This window comes from Polyodon spathula, chromosome 4, assembly GCF_017654505.1.
Source record: "Polyodon spathula isolate WHYD16114869_AA chromosome 4, ASM1765450v1, whole genome shotgun sequence".
NCBI lineage: Eukaryota > Metazoa > Chordata > Actinopteri > Acipenseriformes > Polyodontidae > Polyodon > Polyodon spathula.
The window spans coordinates 25,086,628-25,093,935 of NC_054537.1; the positions used below are offsets into that span (position 1 = coordinate 25,086,628).

Here is a 7,308-nt window from a genome sequence, read left to right on the forward strand (position 1 = left end):
GGCTACAGCAGATGCCATTAAATGTCAACTGTTTTAACTGTGTAGGTTGTTTATTCTGCCAGCCTGAAAAGGGCTCTCCTGCGGGGATCAGTATGTTTTGCTTGCTGCATGGAACATTTAAACTTATTAAGCAAAAGGATTTCCTGCTCAAGCAAACTCTGTCAAATACATCTAGCTTGGTTTTATATTTTCAGAAATATTTCAGTACACCTGTCTTGTATATTTGTTTATATGGTTTGTACAAAACAAACAATCGTGTCATTCAGTAAGAAAATATATTAGCATCTTATTCATGTGGCTACCATACAGAATTATATATTATACATTATCTACCATACAAAATGAACTGTACTTTTAAAATAACTAAGTAACTATCTATAGCATTCTGAAATATTATAAGTTAGCCAGATTTAATTGTCATATTTTCATATTTTGTGGAATATATATATATATATATATATATATATATATATATATATATATATATATATATATATACATACATATACATATACATATATATATATATATATATATATATATATATATATATATATATATATATTTTTATATTCCATTCAATTTCAGCAAAGACTGTTCATAAAAGTTAGACATTTATTTTTTGTGTGTAATTTCTAAGAAATGTTTTATTGCTGAACTAAAATAGCATTACTTACTATTAAAAATCTTCACAAAACATACACTATTCAATGATTTAAAAACCCCAAAAGCCTTTTCCAACTTTTCCAGCAGGAAACCCTAAAAAACGAAAAACTTGTATTACAAAAGAAAAAACATTTACGGACAGTTCACTTAATGTAAAAGGCAACATGCATGTACTTACAGCAATAAAAATGGTTGGGATCCACTGACTTTTCTCTATTTGTTACCCTTTTTTAAATTTCCTTCAGGTTTTCCATTTTTGACCATGTCTAAGTGCAACACTCTGCTTTTAAGAACACAAGGCCTATGATGGATGCAATATAAATGTTAAAAGTTTTTAAGCGTTAACATAGCCACAGTGCAATATCTCTGTGGGGCTAACCGGAGCTGGAGTGAGAGCTGTCCGATTACTGCTGCAGACTGGCGAGTGTCTGTGCAAGGAGAAAAAAAAGAAGCTTGTATGTGAAGCAGCAAGAATTCCTCCGTGGACAGGAAGACTAGGCTGGAAGAGGCACTGGGGAATTAGCACCGAGCACCAAGCAGCTAAACACCGGCCCTCCGTATGTCATTTACAGCTTTAAGCAATATAGCCTTTTCCTGATCGTATCAGTGAACCTAAGACAAAGAAACAGCAGATCCTTCATCCACCCTATTTGTTTGCTGAATCTTGTGGTTCTGGTCATGCAGCCTTGGGGCTTTTTTTCTGTTTTTGTTTTTCTAGTTCAGACCACAGCTTTTCTCTTGTGTCTTGTGTACTGGTTTTAACCCAACTAAGAACCTCAGCAGTGATATCTATGTCACCCTCACATAAATTCATTTAGTAAATTATCAAGCCTCTGCTATCTGGATAGACTGCTGTGTCTCATCAGCCTTGTGGAAGCACTCCTTCAACAAGTAGCAGCTACCAGTATATGTTTAAGTTAATGATTACATTCTGTCTTACATTTTTTAGCATTTGGTAATTGTTAGCTAGTAGAGGCTTTCATTTCCACACGTGTTTAATTAAATTTTCTTTCGAAATATTTAACATGTTGTAATAAATGTTACTGTGCATAATGTTTTAAAGAGAAAGTACTGATTTCAAATATAAACAATTACTTTTATACATGAAAAAGGTTAACAATTAAGTTAATAGTTTTTGACAATATACATTTTTTTAATTTTTTTTTTTTTTTTTTTTTTTAGCTTTGTTTCCATTTTAACAAAATACCTTAATTCACTTTTGGGTTATGAGCATGAGAATGCAAACAGAGAATAAAAAGACAAGTTGCAAAATTAAAAGCAAGACTCAGTTAACTTTTTCAAAAAATTCTTAAAAAACTAAGCAAAAGCACATAAACAATGTGTTGTTTTTTTTTTTTTTTTTTTTTTTACAGAATAGATACGTTCCATGTTTTAAAAATGCCTGCATCATTTGAGATTCTTGCCTTACCTTTCAGACAATCATCTACGATGCTTAATATTAACAGTTCTACAGAGAAAACACTGTCTCGCAATGTATCTGATTGCTGCAAAGAGTACATTTTAGTCTGACACCCTCTTCTTTGCAGTTAGTTAAGTAAACTGTGTGGAAACTTTAAAATAAGAGAATGTTTTGCCAGAGCTATACAGCAGCCTCCAGTTGTACGTACACCTAGGATTTCATTTTGCTTGTGATCTGGTAAGGAACTGTGGTATATTCACCTACCATATAAGGAAGACCAGGTCAACATGAGCAAACCTTTAACTGGGCTGCGAAACCAAAATAAATAGAGTAGCTGCAGTTTCCCTGTTAGAAGTGTAGTAAAATAACAGGAAATATAATTTCTTATCATGTAAACCTATTTACAGTATTAGCCAAAAAAAAAAAATTGATTTGAATTGTTCATGATTATCTCAATATAATACTTCTAATGGCCAGATGAGTTAATTACATAATTTTATTTAATTACTGTAGGGTATACTTATTTGCCATTGCTTAAGACCTGTTTAAGATTGTGTTTTCTTCATGTCTTGAAACTTAAAGTAATTCTGCTAAAACTTAACACTTACATGCTAGCAATGAGTAATCTATCATCAAACGATATCTTGTAATATGTTTAGTGTACTGGACTGTTGTGTTCCATTAACACAAAACAGAATAATCTGGCAGGCAAATTATATTTTAGGCTTGAAAGAACTGGTGGAAGGCTTATTTGAATCTAATAGAGATACCAATAACAGTTAACTTGACTTTGCACTGACAACATTGTACATCATAGATCTAAAACATTATGAGCCCTTGAAATAGACAATAGATTGCTGGGGTCTATTCAATTGATTTTGATGGTGTTCGATCTAAATACTTCTACTGCTAGCTGCTAAGTACGGCACGACTGACATTTGTGCTAAAACTAAAAGTTTATTGGCCAAAAACTATATTAAGCGTGAGCCAAAATTAAAAGGCAAGTACATTTTTCATTAAACATATTCAGGACTGGCCTACATGGATCCCACATCAGAGAAAATTTCTAAGTGTTTTTCAAACTTCAAGTTGCCGGTAATGTTCAGGCGAGGTTTAGTTCAGTGCAACACCTTATTAAAAATCACATATATTAAATCTAAATACAAGACTAGTTTCACGTTTACCTTGGAAAAATACATACATTTTTGTGTTACTTTTAATTCTGGCAAACACAAATGTTGCACTCATCGACAGAACCAATTACAGTGTTTGGAATCAGCTGCACAGGAAAGCACATATAGTTATGGCAACTAAAGTGTGCTTTCAACGGCATAGACTGTCCTGAGCTTTTTTGTAAACAGGATGCTATTTCTCTGTTAAATAACTAATAGCAGCAACTAAGCAGCTTCAATGCGCTTTGATGTTCCATGTTCAGCTTTCACCAAAGTAACACATACATTGAATAACATGTAATTTGAATGTCTTTATAGCTTATGCCCTGTATCTACAGTATTTTTTATGTGAACATTCTAAATATTTGCTTTTAAATGGCTACTATAAAGCTTATACAGTCATACTTTGTGGGGATCAAGTTGCTTTTCTCCTGTTAGGTCTGAGCTTGTTGTTCTGCAAACCCACCCCAGAAATTGGAAATCTGAACTCTGTGCCTTGCACTAATGAAAAGAGGACCTTCTATATATTTATCTAGACACTTAACCAACAAAGTCTTTTTTCTATTAACTAGGAGGAAAATAAAGTTTGAAACCTCACAACTTTGTTTGGTCCCCTGACACTTTGCAAATTTTTTTGTCACATGACTATGTAGTTCGTATTGAATATCTGGCACTACTAAGTTGAATACCCCCTCCCCTCTGTAGTAGAACATTCTTGTTGTGTTACCAAACCAAAGGTCTTACACAGTAGAAGAAGTATCTTATTGTTTGAAAAATGTATTTCCTTTATTCGGCTCAATTTCACTAGATCTAATTGATTGTCTAGGATTATAAAACCATACCGTTAGCATTCTTGGAGCACCTGGAAGTTAAATATTTCAGGCCTTTTTTGCTACATATTTAAGTCGTGGTGTGGATAATGTTGACCAGTTCAAAGTAAAAGTTTACCATTCTAAATATACAGGGACACATTTCAGTTGGCACTAACACTACTGGGAAAGACTGCTGCCTGTAGTTCCAAAAGGCAGGTGTGTTTTTTGTTATAGCATTAAAGTTTGGTTGTTGAGTACTTCTCTTGCTGCACTTTAAAAAAACAAAGAAGGCTGTGAAATGATGCTAACTGTCTATGAGGTATACAAGTGGGTTGAATGATTCTGTGAACGTCGTATCAGCTGTGTGGAAATCCATGGAGAGGAGAACCTGGGACCTTATTCTTGCAGACTGGTGCGTACAGTATAGGCCCCAAAATAGTCTTGTAATTATTATTATTATTATAGTCTAATAATAATAATAGTCAAAATAGAGATGCTATGTTTTATTGTTATTTGTCAATTTTGAGTTTGAAACAGCCTTGTAGATTAGGATCCAAATGCCTTGTTTGTGACAACCCAAAGCAACATAGTTATTTTCCATGCTGAAGAAATACCTGCTACAAACATAGTTAGTCTGGGTTTAGCCAGACAACCTTCATGGCTGTCATTTAACTAACTAATATGGTCACAAGTCTCAGTAAAATCAAAGATAAAAAAGTAAGATGTAATCTGAAAAACACAGTTTTTATTCCATTTTAATGTAACAATCTTAGTTGATAACAAGATAGCACCACAATAAGGCTCGTTAGAGTTGAGTTAGTATTTTTTTCAAAAACTCTTAAATTAGTAGGAACACAAAATAATTTGATGTGGTAAAGGAAAGTTACAGTGAATCCAGACTACTATAACAAACACAGTAATGTTTGTCTCTCATGCAAGTAAATAACTGTCAACACAATTGTCCTGTATGCATATAGTCAACATTTTGGAAGCCATTAAAATTAAATGTGCAGTGCAGTAAATATTTCTGATTGGAATTGGTTTATATTGTTTATTTAAAAACATTTTAAGACAATTTTAAAAAGTGCACTATAAAAGCCTTTGAATAAAATTACAGTATACCACTCCTTTTTTAAAGTAGCCTCTTGCCCAAGCTATTAAATGCATTTGCTTCCCTGAACCACCAAATCTATTAGTGTTCATGTTTTAAGATACACTTATATATGTGGCTTACTTTAAAAAAAAAAAGGAAAATAATTTAAAAGCTGTTTCGTCCAATATTAATAAGAAAAAAGCAAAAGCTTGGGTAAAATTTAGTCAACTGCTTAATATAAAGTAAATACTAACACACTTTTTGTTAGGAAGCTGTAGAAATCCTACAGGCATCCTTCCAAATTTACCAGTGCATCTATTTTACATAAGAACATAAGAAAGTTTACAAACGAGAGGAGGCCATTCGGCCCATCTTGCTCGTTTGGTTGTTAGTAGCTTATTGATCCCAAAATCTCATCAAGCAGCTTCTTGAAGAATCCCAGGGTGTCAGCTTCAACAACATTACTGGGGAGTTGATTCCAGACCCTCACAATTCTCTGTGTAAAAAAGTGTCTCCTATTTTCTGTTCTGAATGCCCCTTTTTCTAAACTCCATTTGAACAGGGTCCTTACTATAAAAATAAAAAATAAAAATGATGTAGCAATTCTGAATTGATAATTAATTTTAAATGAAAAATAGAGATAGCATCTTTTTCAACCAGACTCTCTAAAAAATAGTTTTGCTGCACCCTCAAATACAAACGGGGTTGGTAGTCCCTCTGGAACCTTTTCTGCCTACTCATGTGAATCGTCCACAAAAACATTTAACAGAAAACCCAACTGTCCCAGGCACTTACATTCTGCCCCCCTACACCCAGAGATTTATCATTCCCAAACCCACAGCTGCTTTCTGACTTGGTAGTTGATCACCAATGCGATGTGGCAAGTCTCCCGATTAACAGAGTGCACAGCAGGGAAGCGCCTCCTCAGGGATGAGGTTACAGACTGTCCTTCTAAGAAAGGGGAAGAGCAAAACCACCTTTAGTCCCTAAATAGCAGTAAACCGTTGCCTAACACACAAACAGCAAAGAGAAACAGCTATCTATTGGACAATAAAGTATTCTGTGTCTCAATGTCACAATCCAAATTGAGTTTGGGGACACAGAAGGCAAGCTTTACTAAACTCCAGTGCAAAGTTTCCACAACAACTGAAATGGACTTAGCGCCAAATAACACTCTATTTTAATTGTCTAAATAGTTGCAGAACCAAATACCAGCACCCTTTAAATAACAAAACTATATAGGGCACTCTTTGGTGTTCTTTTGCAAATAAAAAGAAATGTAAAGTAGCAAATGTATTATCAACACTTTAGAATTACGGGATTCTGCCCCGTTCATATCCGGTTTTTAATAACCATGTGTAAATAATGCCTGAGGGGAAATATAGCAGCTCATGTAAATAGAAAAAACTGCCTAGTAGTTGCTTTGTGGACTAATGATTCTGACAATTGCTTGCATCACTGTGAACAGGCTGGCTGGCTGTAGGGTGATGTGAGGCCAGAAAGGAGGACACAGAGATAGGCAGTACTGGCAGGTGAAACTGAGACGATGCGGCGCTCAGTGCGTTTATTAACACACAGAAAATAAAAGGTTGAACAAAGACAGCACACGGCACTTCAGGCTAAAATAAACAGACAAACAAAACAGATAGTGGACGAACACTAAACAAGTACAAGTACACACACACACACACACACATATATATATATATATATATATATATATATATATATATATATATATATATATATATATATATATATATATATATATATATATATAGATAGACTTTGCAAGGCTTTTTTTTTTTTTTTTTTTTTTTTTACATTTTAATGCTATAGTGCTACTTTGGATGCTATGTTAATTTAATATTTCATGTTGTTTTTCCACATTGGATTTCACGTGTTTATATATTTTTTAAATGTAGCGACTTTTATTCTAGCGTTTTTCACCTACAAATGTGGTTTTTCACGATTGCACTGCACACTCTTGCTTTATGTTTGTTTTGTGAAAATATATGAAATGACAAAAAGTGGACATACTGCAGCAACTTTGAATTGTATTTCACCAGTCAATAAACATGTTAACTGCACTTCTTGATTTTTTATCGTGACTGTGTTCTGTGCTCTACTTTTTAATTTTAAGCA

The 7,308-nt window shown here is 33.6% G+C and overlaps 1 protein-coding gene across 2 annotated transcripts in view; it reads right to left on the bottom strand.

The window, feature by feature from the left end:
- Positions 1-1,640, bottom strand: part of LOC121314349 (eyes absent homolog 1) — a 44,278-nt gene extending 42,638 nt beyond the window's left edge. The window contains exon 1 of one of the 2 annotated variants that reach the window (XM_041247502.1): positions 845-1,640. The gene's annotated coding sequence lies outside the window, so the exon portion shown is untranslated. The remainder of the gene's footprint in view (positions 1-844) is intronic. The other variant, XM_041247507.1, reaches the window with a different exon arrangement.
- Positions 1,641-7,308: the final 5,668 nt, after the last annotated feature.